Source organism: Acipenser ruthenus, chromosome 28, assembly GCF_902713425.1.
Source record: "Acipenser ruthenus chromosome 28, fAciRut3.2 maternal haplotype, whole genome shotgun sequence".
In the NCBI taxonomy this organism is placed as follows: Eukaryota; Metazoa; Chordata; class Actinopteri; order Acipenseriformes; family Acipenseridae; genus Acipenser; species Acipenser ruthenus.
Window position 1 is genome coordinate 14,143,337 of NC_081216.1, and position 21,528 is coordinate 14,164,864.

A 21,528-nucleotide genomic window follows, 5' to 3' on the forward strand; every position below is an offset into this window, starting at 1 on the left:
TCTGCTGTGCTTCTGGTCAACGATACATACCTCTTTTATGATATGATATATCATGTAAAGAAATATCATGATTCATCAATACACAATGAATCGACACACCCCTAATTGGATATATATAGTTTAAAGTGTACAGGCCATGGAGTCCAGTGAAGAACAACCAGACTAATCCCAGGGCTTGAAGGAAAGAGTTGAAAAGATATGTTTAGCTCTTTAGCCTAGAAGAAAGAAGAATTAGGGGGACATGAAGGACAGGAGTCGACAAAGTTAACCCTAACCAGAAATCAGGACCAGAGGACAGTTAGAAATGAAGATTAGAACAGAGGGTGGGAGTCACTTCCTTATACCACTCATGTAACCACATTTCCAGGAGTTCTTTTTATGCTGTATCATGAAAAGTGACAGTATCTTTTTCATTATGACAGACTGCAGTGCAAATACACTCTATTGCCAAGCAAACTGCATATCGTTTAAAACCAACACTGTTCACAAAACACTGATATTCACAAAATACTAAATATTTGAAGGTGGACTCAAACTTTGATCTAAATGTGTCCTTCAAGAGGATATTTTTATAGAGGAATTTCAAAGTCTTCACAAAGCAGCGGGTGTGAAGAATACACTCCTCTACACCCAGCTCATCTGTCAGAATGGACACACTCCGTACTGCCTGCTCTGTATTGCCTTGCAAAGACTACTAGATTACCATATAGTACCTTCAAATGAGTTTGGATAGCTACCGATATTTTATTTATAGAACATGCAAACATGTGTACCTTCAAAAAATCATGGCATGCAGAACTAAAATAAAATAGAGTAAATAACTAGATATAACTAGCCATAATACAATACATTTATTCTAATGTCATCATGAAATATAGTCATGAAAAATACAGTCATAGTCATAGGTAGTGATGTCATGGGCGGTGAGCAGTGCAAGGAAGACTCGCCCGAAGGCTTTCTTGTTATCACTGCATCCATCCATGACATAAATACCGGAATTCACGGTTTGTTTAGTTTTTTCACGGAGAGTGGTGAGGGTATGGAATGGGTTACCATGGTTACCATGTTGTTGATGGTGAATCACTGAGATCCTTGTAAAGCTGCAAGGAACCAGACAAGCACTGACGGGCTGAACGGATAGCCCATCAGGAACTAGTGTCCTCAGTGAGGAAGCACATAGACTGCATCCAGGGAGTGTAATAGGGGGGTTATGTTAATCCAATAGGTCACAGCACACTGTCCAGCACTGAATAGCAGGCAGGGTTGAACTGTGAAAAAGACAAACAATCAGACCTATTCAAAGAGCGTTCACTCATGAGTTACTTAACCATTCGTCAGCAACAATAACTGAGCTCACACTGAAACAGAAAGGGGTGGAAATGCACCCCACATACATAAACACGGTTGACTTATCATTTAAAGCAAAAGAAGACACAAAACTGATTTATATTATTATGTATAAATAAACATTATTTTGAAGTGCTAAGCATTTTTAAATCTTTTGTTTAAAAAAATGTGCTATCAATAGTAAAAGCCTTTACTAACACAAACACAAATATAAACTACAAAAAAATGATATTGTACTTAAATGGAACATGTACAAAATCTAGAAAAAAAATAACAGGCTATATATATATATATATATATATATATATATATATATATACAGATGGACACTATATAAAATGCTCAAGAGAACTTGCATACATACCAAACACATTTAAAAGAGGCTCCATCACTCTCTAAAAAAAAGGAATGGCAATCGAAAAAGCGCTGTTCTGAAAGTTTCAAAGTCCTGTAGAGGGACACATTTCCTCTGAATTGCCTGTCATCTGTCTCAGACTGTATATGAAATACACCCCTTTTGTACTCACAGAATACAATCATATTGTTTCAGTACTGTACTGTGGGAGGTAATAAGCAGGATACTGTAAAGAATACAGTTATTAAATACAGTGCTGGAAAAACGAATGTATTATACACACATAGACACACATGTTCTTAAAATAGACTATTGGCTAAGCAAATAAATATTTATGGATAAATCAAGAATTGTAGAAGTGATACACTGTTTCTATATCTCCCTCACCTCTCCCGCATCTCTCAACAACTATTCTGACAGTAAGCAGGAGCTGTGGTTGAGCGACGTGAAAAATGTGTAGCTTTTCTGTAAACCTCAGAAGGCAGAAAGGGGTGCAAATGCACCCCAGAAATGTACCATGTGCACTTTGAAAAGGATTACTCCCGTTTTCCGACAGACAAGGACAATCTTGATATTAAAATAAAGGTAAGTGATTCAAGTTTAATCACATGTAGTGATCCCTACGATCTTCACAGAGTAATTTTAAACACTTGCACCCCTTGGCACTGATGAAGGGTTAAATAATGTTTTTTGTTTATCAGTAAAATACAATTTGATATGTAGGAAACTGTAAAATATGGTTAAAGAAGCCAACCACATTCAAATAGATCTCTTACTGTGTATTATTCCTAAACCCAGTGCTGGCACATACAGAGGGTCCTCATAATTGTGTTAGTAAGTGGAAGGTTAAAATGGTTTATTGGATTATAACCACATGCACTTAAAAACATGTGAGAAAGGTTAGGAGTGTATGGTACAAGCTGCAAGCTTGTATCACCATGTGTGACAGACAGACAGATGGACACAATCCCCATTTTTTTAATTAAGACCTTAAACAGGCTGTGGCAGGGCGGAGTGTGTGGGGTGTTTTTTATTTCGGGTTGGTGGAGATGGGGTTAATTCCATCCCTGCTGAATCCACATGTGGAATGTGCCTGGGGCTTGATTGAATAATGGATCATCAATCAAGTCTCAGCCACATGGTATGAAAGCAAGGAGAAAGCCTTTGTTTGGGGAAGGAGTGTAGGGTGAGTTTCTGAACTGTGCAAATTGTGCTGCAGCTTCTGTCTCTGGGTTTGCTTTCCCGCTGCTGACCAGCATGACCGCAACGCTACCCTGCTACACAGGCTTTGAAAAAAATCTGACTAATGAGAGTTGAATTTTTTTAATTAATGTTTCTATTTTAGTTTTTTTTTAATCTGGAGGCCTGCAGTGGAAACAACAGTGCTTATTATGGGCCAGTAGCAAAGACCCCACCAATTAAATCCAAAAAAGCTTTCTTTAACCTAATATGGTACCAGATATCACTTTTTTCTAAATGAAATACATGTTTGCTGTCACATGTGTTTGTTATTTCATTATTCTGTATGTGAAACCTACAGAAATAACAGAAGTGCAACGCACAGAAGAATCAATTAAAAAGTGACATGGAAGGCAAGCAGACATTGAAAAGGTCAACAAACCTGTAAATTAGAGATTTTAAATGTGTACAATCAGTATGTTTACATGCACAACATATTCGGAATACTTTAGTATCCAAATAAGTATTCTGAATAAGCTGTTTACATATTACACGTTTACATGCAGACATAGATATCCAGAATACTATACACTGGAGCCAGGTTCACAATGACAATCACAGTGCTTCAGATTACTGGCAGTGTGGAGCCAGGTTCACAATGACAATCACAGTGCTTCAGATTACCGGCAGTGTGGAGCCAGGTTCACAATGACAATCACAATGCTTCAGATTACTGGCAGTGTGGAGCCAGGTTCACAATGACAATCACAGTGACTCAGATTACTGGCAGTGTGGAGCCAGGTTCACAATGACAATCACAGTGCTTCAGATTACTGGCAGTGTGGAGCCAGGTTCACAATGACAATCACAGTGCTTCAGATTACTGGCAGTGTGGAGCCAGGTTCACAATGACAATCACAGTGCTTCAGATTACTGGCAGTGTGGAGCCAGGTTCACAATCACAATGACGACTGGTCATCCTATAAGGCAATATGTTACGGTGGTGCAGAACAATGTGTCACAGTCTCTAGGGCTGTGGGATGGATATTGGTAAGATATACTGTTTATATGTGATTGTTTTTTACATGTGAATAATGATATTGTACATATTAATGAATTTCTTAAAGTCCCTTTCACACTGGCATTCTTAACCGGGTTCTGGTTACCTGGGTCACAATCCTGTGTAGTGTGAAACCACTTACCTGGGTCGTACCCGGGTTAACCTGGGTCCCAGCGACCCACCTCAGGATGTGGGTCAACACGCTTTCACCCGGGTTGAGAGAAACAAAATGCATGACGGCGGATGAAATAACAAAAAGCCACGCCTGTGTGAAGGTTTCACTTCTGCAAGGAATGTTTTTGTTTATTCTGTTTAGCCATATTTTTGTTGCTTTAGACACACCATGAGCCAGATTGCAGCAGGGATGAAGAAACATTTGCTCTAATCAACATTTGGGCCGACAATTCAATCCAGAGAAGCTTGGATGGAAGCGTCAGTAACAAGCTGCTTCCAGGGCATTGATACGCACATTGTGTACTTGCGTCTGTCACCCAGGTCAACCCTGCTTTATCAAAAGCAGTGTGAAATCACATAGCCAACCCGCATGACACTGGGTCCTGATGCAGGTAGGTTCCGACCCGGGTAGAGCATGCCAGTGTGAAAGGGGCTTAAACTGTGTCTCTTTGAATTTATTTAATTTAAGTTTTTAAGAAACACATCACATTCCTTGGCTGTATTTGCTGCTGTCCATAGCGCAGCAAGTTTTTATATTTTTTTAATTCACACATCATAGGTAAATAAGCAAGGGAATTCTTTTTTTACATTTTTACTCAGGAACATTTGCCAGGAGAAAGTTATTTTCTCTTGTAAACATCCTAGTGTATCCAGTTCATGCTCCCTCCTCCAGCAACGCTGGTGCGCTGATTGAAATGAGTGGCGTATTGTGGGAACAGAAAACCAGCAATGTTGCAGGAGTGTGCGTGATCTGGATACACTACGATCCTCGAAGAGATTTCTTTGCTGCTGGCAAACGCTTCCCAGTAAATGATCAGAAATGTATGATTGTCCAGTTTATCTGACCCATTCAAAATCAAATTTGTTTAAAAACACTGCGATATAGACAGCACGGGACACAGCGAAGGGAATGCAATGTGTTTCTTTGCAGGCTGTTCTAAAACACTTCAATATGGAACTGAATCAGAAGGATTCTGCTAGGAAGCTATTTTAAGAAGAACTAAACTGCAACAATTTGCACAAAACACTGTAAATGCACAACAGGAAAGAGAGACGCTTGACACCCTGACATGCAAGTGATAACAGCAGGCCTGTCTCTCTCACTTCCAGCACCACTGCTGACTCAATCCACACCACCACAGACTTTTCTCAGCGCATTCGGAGGTATGGGGAGAAGAATCAACAGCTCGCAGTTTCACAAAGGCCTGAACTGGATGGCCTCCAAACCCACAGCCCTACACAGAGCGCTAACCCAGAGAAACCTGCCACTTTTATTTCTGAGTCACCCGTATAAAACCAACTTCACAGAGGGGGGTAAAACAAAACTAGGCAACTTGTAGTGGAGGTGGTATGTTGACACATTGTTACACAGCTGCTTTGAAGCACAGCGTCAGTTAAAAAATAGCAGGTCCCAGGTAAATGTGCTTTGAAATACACTTCTCATCATCGCATGAATAATCACATCTGAGTCTGTAGGTTTATGAATAGGAGTTCATGTGGTAATAGGGAGAAACAATTTATTTAACTTCAAACTTCTGATCTTTTAAATAATATACTTTATTCAAGGCAGTTGTGAAACTCAGGACTGGGTGCAGAGCTTGTTTGAGTCCAGACTGGGTCCAGGGCTCATTTGAGTCCAGACTGGGTGCAGGGCTTGTTTGAGTTCAGACTGGGTACAGGGCTCGTTTGAGTTTCAAGCCCTGTTATTTTATACTTGGTGCAGGGCTCGTTTGAGTTCAGACTGGGTGCAGGGCTCGTTTGAGTTCAGACTGGGTGCAGGGCTCGTTTAAGTCCAGACTGGGTGCATGACTCGTTTAAGTTCAGACTGGGTGCAGGGCTCGTTTGAATTCAGACCGGGTGCAGGGCTCGTTTGAGTTCAGACTGGGTGCAGGGCTCGTTTGAGTTCAGACTGGGTGCAGGGCTCGTTTGAGTTCAGACTGGGTGCAGGGCTCATTTGAGTTCAGACTGGGTGCAGGGCTCGTTTGAGTTCAGACTGGGTGCAGGGCTCGTTTCAGTTCAGACTGGGTGCAGGGCTCGTTTGAGTTCAGACTGGGTGCATGGCTCGTTTAAGTCCAGACTGGGTGCATGACTCGTTTAAGTTCAGACTGGGTGCAGGGCTCGTTTGAATTCAGACCGGGTGCAGGGCTCGTTTGAGTTTCAAGCCCTGTTATTTTATACTTGGTGCAGGGCTTGTTTGAGTTCAGACTGGGTGCAGGGCTCGTTTGAGTTCAGACTGGGTGCAGGGCTCATTTGAGTTCAGACTGGGTGCAGGGCTCATTTGAGTTCAGACTGGGTGCATGACTCGTTTGAGTTCAGACTGGGTGCAGGGCTCGTTTGAGTTCAGACTGGGTGCAGGGCTCATTTGAGTTCAGACTGGGTGCAGGGCTCGTTTGAGTTCAGACTGGGTGCAGGGCTCGTTTGAGTTCAGTCTGGGTGCAGGGCTCGTTTGAGTTCAGACTGGGTGCAGGGCTCGTTTGAGTTCAGACTGGGTGCAGGGCTCGTTTGAATTCAGACTGGGTGCAGGGCTCGTTTGAGTTTCAAGCCCTGTTATTTTATACTTAGTGCAGGGCTCGTTTGAGTTCAGACTGGGTGCAGGGCTCGTTTGAATTCAGACTGGGTGCAGGGCTCGTTTGAGTTTCAAGCCCTGTTATTTTATACTTGGTGCAGGGCTCGTTTGAGTTTCAAGCCCTGTTATTTTATACTTGGTGCAGGGCTCGTTTGAGTTCAGACTGGGTGCAGGGCTCGTTTGAGTTCAGACTGGGTGCAGGGCTCGTTTGAGTTCAGACTGGGTGCAGGGCTCGTTTGAGTTCAGACTGGGTGCAGGGCTCTTTGAGTTCAGGCGGAACATTCATTCTGATGATGTCACACGGTCGCTGATGAGGGTGTGTGTAAACACAACCGAAAAACACATACTCTAAAACAATACACCTGCAGGTTTTACAATTGTCTGCAAGGGTGAAGCATGTAAAATGACTAATGGCCATTAAAAGTATATTGAGATTTGGATGGTATCAAAAAATATATTTAAAAAAAGAATAAAAACAAATGAAGCCACACTAAAAAAATGAAGAAGAAACTGACAAAGAAACAGCATACAATACCTGCAAGGCCTTGATATCAGGTAAAGCCCTGCAAATCTGCGGATATCTGCTTTATATGCGGATGTGGGCGTATTGTTTTACATCGTTGCGGATGGCGGATCGGATGCAGATATAATTATTAACATTCGGCTGATCAAAGTTCAGCTTGTGTTTATCTTGCCTTGTTAAGCCATCAGTTTCTTTTCCCATGTGAGCCCAGAGCACAAACAGTGAGTATAAACATGTGACAACATTGTCAGCTGACACGGTCACCTGTTCACACTTTCCTTAGTTGCCTGTTGTTTCTGAACGAAAACGTTTTCAAACTCTATTTTTTAATATGTAGAACCAAATTTACAAGAAATTAATCACGGGTGAATACAGCTTAAAGGAAAATGAGAAAAGCAAGTCATCAATTTGGAAAACATTCCGACTACTCGGCGGTGAAAACTGACACACTGTGGCTGGATACGTCGCTTGTGTCTGATGCGAGAAAGTCTGTGCTTTCAGTAGCCATAAAACAGGTACATCAAACTTATCAAAACATAAATGTGAAACAGAATTGGACCACGATTCAGAGCCGACGGTACGCATAGGCTATAGGTAGCTGTCTTTTGTTGTTGTAGCTCAGCTTTGTGGCTACCGAAAGTATTATTGACTTGAGTGGTTTATTTTTTTGTAACATAAAATGTTATTTGTTCTGAGGCATGTCACTGTTCTTTATTGCACTGCTGTTCTTGTAAGATTGTTGTTTAAAATTGTCAGGTTAAAAAAAATGGAAAGTTAAATGGAAGTTAATTACTTGTGTAAGGAAATTATGTTAAAATTATTAACAATCTATAGTTACTAATATAGTGAAATAACTACAATAAAACATTTACAAAATTACTGCTAGGCTATCCAAATTTGCCTTGTCTTTTTTTTCATACATGCACAGGGAAACTCATAAAAGAGAGAGAGAGAGCGAGAGAGAGAGAGAGAAAACAAAGAGCCTGGTCACAATACTGTGCTGGCCCAGGGCCGCCTCAGGGCCGACGTGTATTTAGGTCTGCAACCCCGTTCACATTTGCGGTTTAAGGCGCCTTTGCGTGTTCACATATGTGACGAATTGCTTTTTTTAAATTGTTTTAATGGAACTAAGAAATAAATAATGACCTCATGCTGGTCATTATAAATCACATATCAGAAATAAACCAATTACAGTGAAGTATCTGCCAAATTCCGGTACATCGTATCAGAAGTCATCTTGTGTGCAGAAGTCATCTCATGCATAGAACACCGCACCTAGTTCCCATGTTAAAAAATAAAAAAAATGCATTCTGGTACCATTACATTTTTATGAACTTGACACTAGTTTCTCCGAAGAAAATATTACCGAAATTGCAAATAGAAAAGCACTTTGGTTTTTAATAAATAGTCTCACTAATAACACAGCACCCAAGGCCAGCACACAGTATTCAGGGACTGTGGCAGTTAATTCTGGACTGAACCATTTCACACCCAAATTGCACAATCTCTTTAAACAATAAAATATACCCTAAACACAACGGATTCGTTTATATTTCAGTCAGACACTCCTGCAGAACTCCACAATTCTCACACAGCATCATGGGAAAGAGGCCAGCACACAATTCTAGTCCAAAACACTACTGTGTTAGGCTCCATCACAGATAATGCAGAGGCACTGTTTCCAAGTAATGAAGAGACTAACAGTGCAGCATTGTATTCAGCACAGATAAAGCACCTAAACTCTTCCTGGTAGATCTTTACTTTCATTGTCAACAGACTGCTTCGGTGCAGTTTAATTCTGTTTATGGCCTTGTCGCTACTGTCTTCAGAAAGAACCTTGAGCTCAGCCTGTCAGTTTACATCCTCTCTGTGGTTTCCTACCTTTACCGGTTTTAATGAAGGGGCTACAGGCTGCTCAGATAAGTCAGATGCAGTCAGATCGGTGACTGGCATTTCTTGACTAAACTCTGTTGTTTCCTAGGGTTACCGGTACAGTATTAATGAAAGGGCTACAGGCTGTTTGGATAAGCCAGACGCAGGCAGATCGCTAACTGGCATTTCTTGACTAAACTCGTTCTCAAGGAAATCTGGAGTCCAAATCAAAACAACAATAGAAATTTGAAATTATTTCAGACATTTTGAAGTTGTTATAAACACGTATCGGTGGTAGTACTGTTTGAATACTGAAGCGCAGCTCCGTCCTGAATTTCAGCAGCACACCACTGGATTGGAATGTAAACAAAGACACATTCGAAACTAGTCCCGGTAAGCATGTTATCCCACTCATGTTATCCCACTTAAGTGAGATAACAAAAATATCTCACTTGATGTGTTAGAAATTAATTTATAATAATTTATAACTCATCCCTTCATTGAATTAGGGATGTTAGTTTCAATTTAATTCCCTTGCAACTAAAAGTAATAATACAATATATTTATTGCTGTACAAATAAATTATTCAATTATTCAGACTGAGCTTGCCAAATAAATCAGGTGCTGACAATCAGGTGAGTGTCATGACAGCTGCTTGGATGTGTGATGACTGCTGCTTTTCTTTGACTCTGTGGAGAACAGCAACCCACACAAATCCAAGCAGCTGTTTCTTCACTTGTTTCACTTTGAATGGTAAATTGGCCCAATGACCCTCACCTGATTGTCAGCACCTAATTTCTGTGCAGAGCTCCATCCCAATAATCGAATAATCTACACAGATGTTTACGTTTTTAAAAATGGCACGCTTTGCTGATAGGGTACATGAAACCTCAACAACACAGCAATGTATTTTTATTATAGGTCTATTATAAAACATGGTATGGGCATGTCTTGTCATTATCTTGTACTCATCTCGTACATTGCTGCACTGGACCCATTCTTAAAACTAAATTTATAACGGTAGCACATTCGGACACTACAAAATATCTTGATTTGCTTAAAAAGTAAGTAGCTTCAGGTGATGTTTTTTTGTTTTGTTTTACTCTAATATTGAGAGAGGGAGCAGAAACCCTAAAGCTCTTTTTACCACCTTTAATAAGCTGTTACAACCTGTCCATAATACTGCTTCCTCAGCATCTACTGACCAATGCAACATATACTTACAGTTTTTTCAGAATAAGATTGATAATATCAATAATCAGCTACTCTCTTCTCCCTGTCCTGACTATACTGTCGTGTCAAGTCCTGTTACACTGGTGTCTAGGTTATCTCACTTCTCTACTGTTGATGTTGCCTACGTTTCTAAACTTGTCGGTAGAATGAGACCCACTACTTGCCTCCTGGATCCTCACAATTCTAGTGAAGGCCTGCTTTTCAGCCTTCGGTCCTTTTGTTACCACATTAATCAATGACTCCTTGGTATCTGGTATTGTTCCACCAGTGTTAAAGATTGCTGCTATCATGCCAGTTGTAAAAAGCCTGGTCTTGAACCTGACATTCTAAATAATTACTGGCTTATTTCCAGTCTACCTTTTTTATCTAAGAGCCTTGAGAGACTAGTCTCGTCTCAACTCCAAAATTATCTGCTGACTAATGAGTTACTCGAACCTTTTCAATCCGGCTTCACAGCTATGCATAGCACTGAAACAGCCTTGGTCAGAGTAGCCAATGATTTGCTTCTGACTGCAGATTCAGGGGGCCTTAATATCCTTCTTCTATTAAACCTCAGTGAAGCCTTCGACACACTCAATCATAATATATTGATTGAGTGTGATTAAGTCCTATCTGTCTGACAGACAACACTCTGTAACTCTTAAAAACCTCAAATCAGATATCTCTCCAGTTACTCAGTGTCCCACAGGGCTCTGTTCAGGGCCCCTTACTCTTTTGTATTTACATGTTACCACTTGGCCAGATTATTAGATGCTTTGGCCTATAACTGTTATGCTGATGATACACAGTTAGATGTGTGCACAAAACCTGATACAAGCACTGCTACCTCTGTACAAGTCAGCTGCCTTCATGATATAAAAATTTGGAAGCAACAGAGTTTTCTTAAACTAAACTGTGACAAAACAGAAATTATTTTAATCAGTCTCTTGTTCAGAGAGTTGGTAATTTTAATTTGGATATTGACAATGTAAATGTATCTGCTTCCACTATAGTATGATTATTGTAATGCGCTTTTATCTGGAGTCTGTATGAGAGTTATAAACAAGGTGCAATATGTGCAGAATTCTGAAGCCTGTGTTTTAACCCATACAGCATCTCGGGAACATATTACACCTTTGCTTTTTAAACTACATTGGCTCCCAATACGATTCAGGGTGGACTTTAAGATCATGCTCCTCAGATAGAAGTCACTCCATGGCACTACTCCGGGATACCCGCGAGACCTGCTTCATGTCTACTCTCCTGTCCGCACTCTACCAACTTCGGTTATCTACGACCACCTATTACCAAGCTACGGTCCATGGGAGACAGAACCTTCTGTAGAGCAGCGCCTTACCTCTGGAATGCACTACCCAGCTCAATAAGAGACTCAGAGACTGTGGGGATTTTTAAAACTCGCTTCAAAACACAGCTTTTAAGGATCTGTGTTAGTGCTGTCTCTTACTTTGTTGAAAGATCACATTGTCACATGATGTGAATGAGTAAGGTCTCGGCACTTAGGATTCCAGACAAGCTCAAAGCAGCTCAGACAGGTAAAGGCAGATTTAGAGAAAATGTATAACTAAATATTGGAGCAACCCAGAATCATTCAGAGAGATTGAAAACATCATAAAATAGTAAGGAAAATTAGAAAAACAAGTTGACATTTGAAGCTTCGTAACATCAGGCTTTTTCAGCCAAAGCAGCATCTCGGTTAGCACTGGACAATACATTGATTGATTGGTCTCAACCCAATCATGATCTCTTTAATAGATTATTCAGTGGTCTCCGTGCTAACGCTTGCAGAGTTTGTGCTTCCACCACCCATTCTACCTCTCTGTGTCCAAAGGCAGCCTCCTCTCCAGTCTCCTCATCAGCCTCAAATTATCCTTCCCCTGCTCTCGACAACACTCTTTCCTTTAGGAATCGTGCGTCTGAAGTTTCTCCTAGTCACTCTTAGAACTCAGGTCTCTCTTCTCAGCTGTCGGCGTCCCCCTCTCAGAGGAGAAAACCATCGGTCCAGTTCACTCTCTTGAGTTCCTATGAATAACTTTGGATACTATTCGATTTGAAGCCCGACTGCCTCCCAATAAACTGGAACGCATTTGCTCTCTCATTCAATCCTTTGAGATCAACCTAAATGGAACCTTCTTTCAATTTTGCAATTCGCATCATTCCTCAAGGTAGGACATTTATTTCTTGTCTTCTTGCTCTCTCTACAACAGCTAAACAATCTCAACTCTCACATTAATATTACAGCTGAAGCCCGGAAAGACATTAGGATGTGGTCCTCTCTCCTACAGCACTGGAACGGCCTTTCTCTGTTTTACAATGACTTCATTTTTGCCCATGACCTCTCATTCCATATGGATGCTTCTTCTATTGGTTTTGGTGTTATTTTTCTTAATCAATGGTTCTCAGATGTCTGGCCTCCAGAAATCCAAACAAATCTTCCTCCTCAGCTTAAATCCACAGCCTTAATTGAGGTATTCCCTATTGTCGTTTCAACCTATCTTTGGGGCTCATTTTGGCAAAAAAAAAATCTACCTTAATATTTTGTGATAATCAATCTACTGTTCATATTATTAATATTATTAATAAAGGTCATTCCTCCATCCAGCAAACTGGTTTTCAACTAAATTCAAACCTGTGCAATCTTCTTTCAGCTCATTCTAAAGCTGTTCTCCCCCAATCATATTTTCCCATTCATTCCGTATAGGTGCAGCAACATCAGCAGCCAAAGTAAAAAATCAACCAGTCCTTCCTCAGCAATGGAATCTTACATTTGCTCTTCTCTCCCTGGTATTATTTCCGCTCAACAAAATATTGAGCATGCCCGGAGTGGGGGCCATCTCTCCACCAGAGGCTTCCTCCCACAAAAAGGGTTTTTTTTTCCCCTCTTCGCCAAGCAGTTAGATTAGTTTGGCAAAATAAAAAATTAAAAAATTAAAATATTTGATGATAATAATAATAATAATAATAATAATAATAATAATAATAATAATAATAATAATAATAATAATAATAAAGTAATTAACCCTTTGCAGTCAATTTATTAAGTGCGCGTCAGGTCCAATTTATTTTCACACACGCAGTTAATTTTAGACGCGCTTTTTAAAAGTATTTTTTTTCACAGTCAAACGGGTTTAAAAGGCCCTGCATATCAACAAAGCACTCACTAGGCATCTCCAGCCCCGCCCCACCCTTTCGTTCGCTATCGCTTTCACATATGCTAAGAAATAAATAATAATAATAATAATAGTCGTACATACTGATCGATCATCTCCTGATCACTCGTTTTATCACCAAACGCCTCACTAATGCGATCCAAGTCATTATTTTATTACTATAACATCTCAAAAAAGCTCTGCAAATGTCTGTGGTATTCTCTGAGCGCTGATGCAGTACCATCCAGTTTGTTTCCTTATGACCGCCCCTATCTGATGCCAGGGGCAAGTATGACTATTCATGAGATACGCCCTTTTTTTTTTTCTTCGGCTTGTCTCAGCTCCTGTCGCTCCCACTCGGCCACTGAATGGTTTTCTTGGCTTTTTCCGTAGAAAAAACGACTAGAAACCCGTTTTTTGCGTTTTTTTGATGATGTCGGACAGGGTCCGACATTGGACCTGATAGGAATAATTGCAATGTCGGACCAGGTCCGACACAGGACCGCAAAGGGTTAATCACTAACTATCATTTATAACTAACAATATTCTCTCTTTGCATTGGTGGCACAGTTGTGGGGAGCCAGGGGTCTTCTTTTGGGGGCAAGTGAAGCTCACTTCTCAATCTTAGAGGCTGACAACGTCGTCTCGCCCTCTAAGGTTCCCACTGATCAGAGGGGACCCCCAACCAAAAATCTTAACTACATTTGTTTTTCCATTCTTCTGCTTATATCTATTCATTTGCACCCGTGCCAGTCTCCCCCTTCGGAGCACAAAGCTTGCTCCCAACCTTTGAGATAGTCACTGACTGATCGAAGCTGGCTCTTATAGCTGGGGGGGAGACCCCTGACCCTCTTTATGTATTTATTTTTTTATTGTCTTTTCCAGAACTTTTGTTCTCCCTGCATAGATCGTGAGGCTCTCCATGCGGCCTCGGAGCAAAAGCTGAGTCTGACCTCTCTCAATTAGATGTCTCAGTAAGCCAGGGAGACTTTAGTTCATCCTCCTGCCTTAGTTTCCTCTTGGGGGAAGTTCCTCGCTCCCAGCCTCGGGGGTCGATCGGTTCGGCCTCACCTCAGCGAGGGCGGTTCTCCGAATAGTCAAGGGGAAACCCCTATTCTGTTGCTAAAGTCAGAAGCACTTAGTCTTTCTTCTAGTAGTCCCTTTACGCAGGCCTGGCTCCTAGAAGAGGCAGCACAACTCTGTGAGGTGGAGATCACTGCTAGAAGAGGCAGCACAGCTCTGTGATGTGGAGATCACTGCTAGAAGAGGCAGCACAGCTCTGTGATGAGATCACTGCTAGAAGAGACAGCACAGCTCTGTGATATGGCGATCACTGCTAGAAGAGGCAGCGCAGCTCTGTGATGAGATCACTGCTAGAAGAGGCAGCACAGCTCTGTGATGTGGAGATCACTGCTAGAAGAGGCAGCACAGCTCTGTGAGGTGGAGATCACTGCTAGAAGAGGCAGCACAGCTCTGTGATGAGATCACTGCTAGAAGAGAGCGCACAGCTCTGTGATATGGAGATCACTGCTAGAAGACGCAGCGCAGCTCTGTGATGATCACTGCTAGAAGAGACAGCACAGCTCTGTGAGGTGGAGATCACTGCTAGAAGAGGCAGCACAGCTCTGTGATGTGGAGATCACTGCTAGAAGAGACAGCACAGCTCTGTGATGATATCACTGCTAGAAGAGACAGCACAGCTCTGTGAGGTGGAGATCACTGCTAGAAAAGACAGCACAGCTCTGTGATATGGAGATCACTGCTAGAAGAGGCAGCGCAGCTCTGTGATGAGATCACTACTAGAAGAGACAGCACAGCTCTATGAGGTGGAGATCACTGCTAGAAGAGGCAGCACAGCTCTGTGATGAGATCACTGCTAGAAGAGACAGCACAGCTCTGTGATATGGAGATCACTGTTAGAAGAGGCAGCACAGCTCTGTGATGAGATCACTGCTAGAAAAGGCAGCACAGCTCTGTGAGGTGGAGATCACTGCTAGAAGAGGCAGCACAGCTCTGTGAGGTGGAGATCACTGCTAGAAGAGACAGCACAGCTCTGTGATGAGATCACTGCTAGAAGAGACAGCACAGCTCTGTGATATGGAGATCACTGCTAGAAGAGGCAGCACAGCTCTGTGATGAGATCACTGCTAGAAAAGGCAGCACAGCTCTGTGAGGTGGAGATCACTGTTAGAAGAGGCAGCACAGCTCTGTGATGAGATCACTGCTAGAAAAGGCAGCACAGCTCTGTGAGGTGGAGATCACTGCTAGAAGAGGCAGCACAGCTCTGTGAGGTGGAGATCACTGCTAGAAAAGACAGCACAGCTCTGTGATATGGAGATCACTGCTAGAAGAGGCAGCGCAGCTCTGTGATGAGATCACTACTAGAAGAGACAGCACAGCTCTGTGATGTGGAGATCACTGCTAGAAGAGACAGCACAGCTCTGTGATGAGATCACTGCTAGAAGAGACAGCACAGCTCTGTGATATGGAGATCACTGCTAGAAGAGGCAGCACAGCTCTGTGATGAGATCACTGCTAGAAAAGGCAGCACAGCTCTGTGAGGTGGAGATCACTGCTAGAAGAGGCAGCACAGCTCTGTGATGTAGAGATCACTGCTAGAAGAGACAACACAGCTCTGTGATGAGATCACTGCTAGAAGAGACAGCACAGCTCTGTGATATGGAGATCACTGCTAGAAGAGGCAGCACAGCTCTGTGATGAGATCACTGCTAGAAAAGGCAGCACAGCTCTGTGATGTGGAGATCACTGCTAGAAGGGGCAGCACAGCTCTGTGAGGTGGAGATCACTGCTAGAAGAGACAGCACAGCTCTGTGAGGTGGAGATCACTGCTAGAAGAGGCAGCACAGCTCTGTGATGTGGAGATCACTGCTAGAAGAGGCAGCACAGCTCTGTGATGAGGAGATCACTGCTAGAAGAGGCAGCACAGCTCTGTGATGAGGAGATCACTGCTAGAAGAGGCAGCACATCTCTGTGAGGTGGAGATCACTGCTAGAAGAGGCAGCACAGCTCTGTGATGAGATCACTGCTAGAAGAGGCAGCACAGCTCTGTGATGAGATCACTGCTAGAAAAGGCTGCACAGCTCTGTGATGTGGAGATCACTGCTAGAAGAGACAGCACAGCTCTGTGAGGTGGAGATCACTGCTAGAAGAGGCAGCACAGCTCTGTGATGAGATCACTGCTAGAAGAGGCAGCACAGCTCTGTGATGTGGAAATCACTGCTAGAAGAGACTGCACATTGAAGCAGCTTCTTTGAATTCAGTAAACAGGATGTACAAACAAACCACAACACATTTTAAGAGAAGCTGAATACAGTACCTATCATATACATTTAACCAGATAATACAATTCTAAAGAACATACATATGTACATTTTATAAGAAATGTGCTTCACAATTGTATGCAATTATCAGCTACACAATTAAATGTGCCTGTAATACACTGTATATGATACTGATAATTGCATACACTGGTTAACTGAATAACACTTTTAGGCGCACAGGATATGTACTTAACAAGAACATACTGTAAGATGACATAACATGATGTGATTTGTATTCTTTCAAGTTGGATTTCAGTGCTACTTGCATGGATGATCTCTTAATAAATCCAGTAGATATTAAACATTTCACCAGCCTAATTGTCTGTGTTTACAATTAGAAAAACAGGAACTTGCACCCTCACACTAAAAAGAAAGTCTTCTCTCTTCGCTCAATACTTTGTTTCTGAGGTATGAGATGCAATTAAAGGCTTTCATTCATCTGGAGGTTTTACAACTCGATGCTATAGAAGCGCTTCGGGTAACAATGTTCTTCAATTCATGCATTTATGTATTTATTTATTTGTAGGGATGTTTGAAATGTATATTATAGTCCTCTGTTTTAAATGATGATGCTGTTCTAATGGTTTTCTTTAGCAAAATATAGTTAGTAAATATTTAATATTACTTACCGTAACTGCTAAGAGTAAAGTATTGTAATTGTATGTACAAATAATGTCATATCTTGTAACAATTGTAAGTCGACCTGGATAAGGGCGTCTGCTAAGAAATAAATAATAATAATAATAATATTTAACGCTAATGTTAACATTGCAAAGTTGTTTCTGATCAATTTTGAAATGCAGCGATATTATGCGAATGTCACTAGCCTAATAGTGAAAGAAAACGTTGTTGGAAGAGATTCACATAGTAACTAAGGTTCTACTATATTCAATTATATTAAAGTTAAATACCGTTTCCCTCCATTGAGGCATCTGGTAACCGTGGTGATGTAATAGTCAGTGTAGTCGAGTGGTTTAGCAGATACCAGTAATTCAGTTTCTGTCCTCCCTCATTTCAGCAGCCACTGCTATTCTGTTAATCATGTTTAAAAAAACTGTTGATTAAGCTTGTTAGCTTGTGATTACAAATAGTGTAGGCCTAGTGTTGGATGTAAAGATGCACGCAAAATGCAATTCAAGTAGGCGAGTAGAAAACTGTAGGATGACGCTGTCTTGGCCTGTTTGATGTTTAGAAACAAGTGTTACATTAAAGTTTTAGAGGAGAGGGGGAGGGCACAATAAGATGATGCACCGGAGCCCATCTTTCTCTTCGTCCGCCACTGTTTGGTAGGCCTGATACAAAAATATACTTTTTGACAACAACGAAACACTCAGATTGCAAATGATTGCGCGTGTACCAAATTATGACGGTGTACCATGTTCTGACATTACACCAGTGTAGTGTCAGAGAGTAGTACATTGTCAGAATGTGATACGAGTACCAAAACGACCCGTGTAATGTCAGACATGTGCAATCAATTGCGATCTGATGGGTGTTTCGCTATTGTCAAAAAGCAGTACATTCTAAAACGAACTGGGCGCACAGTGTTTCTGGGATCTTGATATACCATCCGCTGGTGCCAAATAGTATCACACAATTAATAATAAAGTAATAATCCGCAATATATTGTGTAACCGTATTGATTTGATATTTTAATTGTTTTACATTCTTGGTTTTTGAAGATCAGAGAACATTACACTGCTTTAACATTTACCTTTTAATGTGTGCAAACAATGTGCTGAAAATGCAAAAAACGTAATCTTTTGGAAAAAGTTGATAAGCAAATAAATTCTCTGCAGAGTTTAAATATCCTTATATTTTCTTAACAGTTTGACAGTTTTTTTTTTTTTACCCTGACAGTTGTTTCAATTGTCTGATTTTGCACTCTCCTCCATAGGAAGCCATAGTCATAAGACTTGTAGGAAAATTATACATTACATTTTTTGCAAAATTAAACAGGCAACCAATTTCTGTTTTAATAGTAAAAGAAAAAACAATTCACGACAAACAAGACAAAATGAGAAGTCAATGCAAAGTTGAACAAGTTAAACTGAACCTATTTAAACTAAAACAGGACTTACTAACTGTATCCGTTTAAACTAAAAACAGGACCTACTGACTATCCGTTTAAATAACTACTTTATATATTTTATACCACAGTACAGTACTGTACAACATTCCCTCAAATACTGAAGATCTATCCATGCCAAATTACCTACATCCCTGTTTAGCTGTAAATCGGTGCAGAGAGAGATGGATGCCCCTGGCTGTATTACTTGCAGGAAGAGGCAGTTATTATTTGATACAAATTGTAGTACTGCTGTTTGTTGCACAAAATAATGTCAACTGAAAAGAGGAACGATGTGGATAAACCAATTGTTACAGACTCGCGTAAACAAAAACAGCAGACTTCAAATTCAACTATAAATATCTCCTTGTCCCTGAAGCTCCTTGTCCCTGTAGCTGTGCGAGGTGATGTTTGAGCCCTACATAGTATAATGAGCATTTTCTTTTTACATTCATCAGGAAACCAGCCAACTGATTTCTGGAAAAAAAAAACAGCGCTTAATTTTTGGGATCGGCTAATCCCGTGGTCTGAATGACTTCCATTGCGAAACTGCTATCAAAATGGTTTAAGCTTGTGTCTATAAAAGACAACTATTTAGAATTGTCTGTAACAACAAACGGGCTGCAAAAGCAACACGGCTATAAAACATGCCCGGAATAAATCGAAATAAGAAATAGGAACGCTTACCTCCTGTGATGCGGACGTCTTTAGAATGCTGGTTTCTTGCTTGTGAAAGAAAGTGACAGTAGCAGAACAGAAGAAAGCATATGACCAGTTCTCTTTCAGTTCTCTGTTCGCCGCAGTAGTTGAGGGTAAACTATTGACACCAAGTCCAAATAAGCCGGCTTTCCCAGGCTTTGATTAGCATTTATCGGCGTTAAGCTCAGTTTGTAGAAGTGAGAACACTACCCAATGATGCACTGGAAAGACGCCGATGACAGACTCTCTCAAACTCTCAGAGCTGAGGAAGTTTGTAATTCTGGCTCGCATCCTGAATACGACTGTCAGTACGGGAGATGATTCATTTCCAGACAACGTTATCAGCTTTGTCAATTGCACAAAAACCAAGTCTTAGTCTTCTCTTTCTTAGCTAATGTTTAAATAAATTCTGCAAATTGTCAACCGATCCCAGACTCTCTCAGTCGACCCTCCCCCGCCACTGCAAATCTTTTAGAGTGGTTACATTGATTATTCATGAGGTATAGTAATCTGCAGTAGCATGTGAGCCTCTGAGCTCTTCAGAACGGTTAGCTCATCAGCAGGCACGCAGCACGCAGCCTTCTGAACGGCAGGCTGCATAGAGTTCAGACTGTTTACAGTTCTAATTCATGAAACGTGCGTCTCAGATCTGCCAGTTTACTCGGCAAATGTTTTTGAAACCTTTCTGCAATGTCGCTAATTGTTTCTGCTTCTTGTGAGTTTTTGTAGAGGTCCTGGTTAATTTAGTGAATGTCTTTTTTTAACGTTTTGGTTTTATTTGGTGTTGTTCATTTCTCCTTTGTTCCGGTATGGTGTTATAAAGTGTTACATCGCCACAAACAGACAATCAATTTCTCCAAAAAGAAAAAAAAAAATCACGACAAACAATACAAAATGAGAAGCCCACTGCAAAGTTGCATAAGTAACAAAAATACCCAATGTATTGCATATGATAAATATTCACATATTATTTTCTTAATGGTGGAAAAATATGATCAGTTCAATTAAAAAAGATGAAAAAGAACCCAACATAACGTACCAGATTTGAGCGGGCACTTCTGTGTTGTTTAGAAGTTGTTTAGGTATGCGTGAGCAAGCGCAGTGCACTGGGTACCACTTTTTATCTGCGTACCTGAAAATAACACTACACAGAGTCCAGAATTCAGGGGGTTGACAATGCTGTAATCAGTTTTGTGTAAATTAGCTGTTTTCACACGACCCATTCATTCGTCATTTAATATAATCCCTGACATGTGTTCTCTAATATACAAAAGCTGCACCCCCTGTTACAAGCCAGTTTTAGTCACAAGAGCAGAGGTGACAGGCTTTTACAGTAGGCTAGTTGGCTGGTGGTTCTGTATCGAGTCAGGGGCTCTAATCAACGTCTTGCAGACTCACCTCTGCACCCAATTGATATGACTATGCCAGGTGTTTCTATGTTGTTGTTCAACACCTGTACTGTATATACTGTTATGATAAAATGCTTATGTTTCCTAGACAAAGCAGGTGGGCCTAGGGCTGGTATATTAGTTTCATATAGAGAAATGCTTTGTAGAAGTCTGCAGTAGCAGCTATAATATTAACCAACCATAAATACTAATTCTTATGTACTATATGATCATCTAAATTGTGCGTACTGTAATATTAATGATAATAATAATAATACAGTACATGCAATTTCCTTTTCTCTCCCACACATTATCAGTTAGGAAGCCTTATGCATATTTATTTTTTATATCAAAATTATTATTACATATAAATTCTACTCATTTTGCCAGTAGTTCCCCCAAAAAGTAATATAAAAAAAAAACCTTATTGTTGCTTTAATAGATACACCAGGCAACTGGAGCAATTTCACTGTTACTCAAATCCAGATGCTGTGTCTTGAAGTATTCAAATGGTGAACATTGCTTAAAAATGTCCCCTAGAACATGGTACTTTATGAGCTCCCCAAAACCTGTGTGG

At 40.9% G+C, this 21,528-nt stretch overlaps 1 protein-coding gene across 1 annotated transcript in view; it reads right to left on the bottom strand.

Annotated features, from left to right (window-relative positions):
- The window catches only part of LOC117434600 (proline-rich protein 5-like), a 44,129-nt gene extending 24,048 nt beyond the window's left edge, over positions 1 to 20,081 (bottom strand). Inside the window, exon 1 of the mRNA XM_034057184.3 lies at positions 19,552 to 20,081. The gene's annotated coding sequence lies outside the window, so the exon portion shown is untranslated. The remainder of the gene's footprint in view (positions 1 to 19,551) is intronic.
- Between the last annotated feature and the right edge of the window lie 1,447 nt (positions 20,082 to 21,528).